This window comes from Perognathus longimembris, chromosome 11 (assembly GCF_023159225.1).
Source record: "Perognathus longimembris pacificus isolate PPM17 chromosome 11, ASM2315922v1, whole genome shotgun sequence".
In the NCBI taxonomy this organism is placed as follows: Eukaryota; Metazoa; Chordata; class Mammalia; order Rodentia; family Heteromyidae; genus Perognathus; species Perognathus longimembris.
In genome coordinates, this window is record NC_063171.1 from 9384954 (window position 1) to 9389174 (window position 4221).

General features: G+C 38.3%; 1 pseudogene; it reads right to left on the reverse strand.

Annotated features, from left to right (window-relative positions):
• Positions 1–1597: 1597 nt before the first annotated feature.
• LOC125359876 lies at positions 1598–4013 on the reverse strand (annotated as a pseudogene).
• Positions 4014–4221: the final 208 nt, after the last annotated feature.

The following is a 4221-nucleotide window of genomic DNA, read 5'->3' on the forward strand; positions in this document are numbered from 1 at the left end:
ATCTTTAGTAGCTCTTAATCTCATCACTCAACCATGCTATATTGCAATAAGATTGCAAATTCCTTCAATTCCATATGTTTCAAGATTTGTACAAATACTTTAAAGAAGTCAGTTACTTTGTTTTCCCTTATAAACCATGAGGATGTTTATCTTGGGAAAAAATTTTAGTTCAGATGTTTGTCAGATAGTTGCTTCCATAATTAAACTGTTTGATTAGTTTGAGAAATAGAAATTATTTATCTGATTAATTGCTATAGTTCTTGACCTAGATTTTTAAAATCAGTACTATCTGATAACCACTTAACTGAAGAACATGTTGAAAAATATTTAATAATGGATGATGTTTTTTGTAGATCAAAGTAGTTGCTTTATATGCACCTTCTTATCTTCCACTATAAAATGTTTATAAACACTGCATCTATCAAGGCTCTCTTTCCAGTACAATTAGAAAAAAATATCAAATAAGGCATAATGCATGTTTTTGGATTACAAAATACTTATTTCTTTTTTCTTCAATGGCCCTATAAATGTATCTTAAAAGTCCTATGTAACAAGGAGCATTTTCTCTGCCAATATCCAGTGGAACACAAATAAAGCCACACTAAAGCTATCAGCACAAGCATGTTAATTGAAACATTGTTTACTAAAGCCAAAATATGTAATCAACCCAGATGCCCCTCAGTGGGAGAATGGATCAAGAAAATGTGGAATACATAAAGAATAGAATCTGACTTATCCATCAGAAAGAAGGATATTGTACCATTCATAAGGAAATGGAAAGACTTGAAAAAAATATATTCTAAGTGAAGAAACATAGGTTTCATGGTTTCCCCTCATTTGTGGTAACTAGAATGAACCTCTACATCTACAAGTAAACACATTGGATGCTAAAACAAAACAAAGTACACTAGGATGTGATAAATTATCAGGTCTCTAGGCATTCACAGAGTGAGAGAAAAGGAGGATATTACTAAGAAAGGATCACAAAGGTGCAATAGCCATGTGCATCTGATCATATAAAGTAATATTTATCAAAATAAAATGCTGGACAAATAAAGCTGTGGGACAAAAGGTGAACACATGCATCAGTGATACACACTAGACACTATGTTGAAAGTGAACTATGGGTAGGGACAAAAGGGGAAAACTGGAAAAGAGCAAGGGAAGCGGTGATATTGTTAAAAAAAAAAGAAATGTGTTCTTTATCTGACTTATGTAACTGTAACCTTTACAATAATAATAAATAATGATTTTTATTTTTTTCTACTTTCAAATGTTAGCTGTTTTTTTTTTTTAAGTAAGCAGTGGTATATATGTCATCTTCATAAATGTTTCTTTTGGGAACAGCTTCCAGAAAATGCACCTTTGGGAACTTTTGTTGTTTGTCCCAAAAACTGTCTGAGAATTTGATGAAGTTTCTTCCAAAAGAGATGTAATATGCCTGGATGAAGTCAAAATAATCTGAAAAATAGATGTTTCCCAGTGGAAAGCCTTCGGTCTTTTCAAGTTCCTCAAATATGCCACTATATGTTACTCTGCTCTAGGTGAAGAATAGATAACCAACTATCAACTGTGTGTTTCTCTCACCAAGTAAATCCTAGAAACACTGGTTACCATGCATCATTTCTTGCAGATAAACAGTATTCGTGTGATAAGCAGCCATCTAACTTGGATGTCTCTGGGAATTCCAATAGTATGACTGAGATGCGTAGTAAGCTCTCCAGTACTCCTCATAATTCTGGTAGGAATCAGAAAAACTCAGATGTGTTTCTCTATGACAGTCATACCAACCATCTTTCTGGGGTTCTGTCTGTAATAGATAGGAAGAATGTCTGGTTAAGTTTCTCTGGCTTTGCTTAGATCTCTGGTTAGACCCTTTTTTATGCCTTGCCTTTATCTGGATTTCAGGTAACTCTCCTGGAGTAGGAATGTCATTGCCATTCAAAGATTGTTCCAAAGAGGTAAGGCCATCCACAGGAGTAGATTCAGAGTCTTTCAATTGAGCATCAGAAGAACCTTCTAAGTAGGACTCATTTTCTTTGCTCTGGGAAGATGTCCTGGAGCTGTACGAATCACTGTCACTCTCTGAGTCTCCAGATTGGCTACTACTTGCCAACATCTGTACTCTATCTTCAGAAACTCTATTTCTCACAAAACCATTTTGAGGATTCACAGTCTGATCCCCAGGGCCTGTGTAGTGCCTGAAAATTTCCACAGGTTTCTCCAACCCCTCTTTAATACAGTGCTCATAATCTTCTACCAGTTCTGCAAAAGTCAAAGTATATGGCTGTTGGATCTTAAAGGATGACAAGAAATTTTGGGGAGTGACCCAAGTAAAGCTTCTTTGTCCTGATGCTGACTACTGGTGGAGTTTTCAAGGGATGTCTGAACAGAATTCTTCATTTGTTCTTCTAATTGTATGCCATGCCCTGGTTCTTTCGATGACACTGACTTTTCTATGATTCCACACTCTGAGTGGCTTTTCAAGGGAAATTTTCGTTTGGTATTTTTTGATTTGACTGATAGTATAGATGATACAGAAGTATGCCTAGAGGAAGTCATGTGGTTACCATGAACTTTTGGAGTTTGAAATGTCCTCTCTACTTTTTGAGTTTGCTTTTTGGGTGATTGGTTTGGCACACTTGCTAAACCATACATATGCATAGCAGCTTTCATCTCTACATCCCAATCCAAACTTTCTTCCATCAGACCAGGAGCAACGGGATCTTGTAAAGGAAGAAGGTTGATAGTACATTTCTGGGCAATTTTCGTCATCATATTTTCTTCCTCTCCACGGGAACAGTAGGTCACTGTCATTCCCAATGTACCAAAATGACCAGCTCTACCAATCCAATGCATGTATGTCTCCCAGTGCAATGGTACATCCAGATTGGCAACCAGATTCACCTTCTCAGCATCAATGCCACTTGAAGTCAAATCTGTAGAAATGAGAACTCTGCAGTGAAATTGCTTCAGCTTTGCCATGGCATCAAGACGCTGATTCGGATTCATGTTGCCTGATAGGCATTCAGCAGGAAAGCCTTTAGAAGAAAGAATATCAGCCAAATGTTGAGCTCTGCTGTACAAATTAGAAAAGACTAAAGCTTGATTAAATGGAATTCTGCTGAACAGTTTCTGTCAATGAAAACCCTTTTCTTCAAAAATCTTATGGGCTAAAGGATATGAACTGACAACTTTGTAATACTACTTCAGACCTATGAGACTTGGATTATTGGAATTCAGTCTTACAAAAGTAGGATCTCTCATATATCTTGTCAAAGCATTAGCCAAAAACTCTCAGGGTAAGTAGCTGATACCGCCAATATCTGTTTATGGGCAGGTAAGGAAGAAAAAATCCAATTTATTTGTTCCTGGAAGCTGCCTTCTTCTAAAAACTTATCAGCTTCATTGGGAATAAAAAGACGAATAGTGCCTGGATTCAAATAGTCAAGTTCTATGAGCTGCATAATTCTGCCAGGAGAGCCAACAGCAATATGACACTTTTTAAGTTTAGCTTTGTCTTGTGATAATGGAGTCCTTCCAATAAAGCCATGGCATTCTAAACCTTCCATTTTTATTCCAATGGATGTGATAACAGAATGTATCTGTACAGCAATTTCTCTTGTAGGAGCCAAAATCAAAATCTGTGTTCTGTAATTTTCAAGAATAAGAGAGTCCAAAGCAATGGTGGAGAATACACAGATTTTCCCAGTGCCAGGTTTAGCAAGAACAATTAAGTGGAGTCCGCAGCGCCCCAGCGGGATGGCCTTGAGCTTCACTGGTGATGGCCTCTGGAAGCCCGCCGCCCCTCCAGCACTGTCCGCGACATCAGCAGCGTCTCGAAGTCTGCTGGCTCTGCCAGCAGCACATCCCCCGTGCGGGTCCACAGCCCGCCAATGTCGTGAGCGGTCCTCAGACTCCTCGAGGGACTGGGCTAGGCTACATGCTCCGCTGGCTGCCATCGAGGTCTCCAAGATCGCTAAGGTAGCCGGAGCTTCAAACGCCGCCGTCATGGTAGCCGCGCCCTCAGATAATAATGTTTTTTTTTTTGTTTTTTTTTAATTCAACAATGTTCTAATTGAACCAGGGGCCAGTGTTCTCACCTGTGATCCAATCTACTCAGGAGGCTGAGATCTGATTATCATTGTTCAAAGCTAGCCTGGACAGTAAAGTTTGACAGACTTTTATCTTCAATTAGCTGGAAAAAAAAAAATCCAAAAG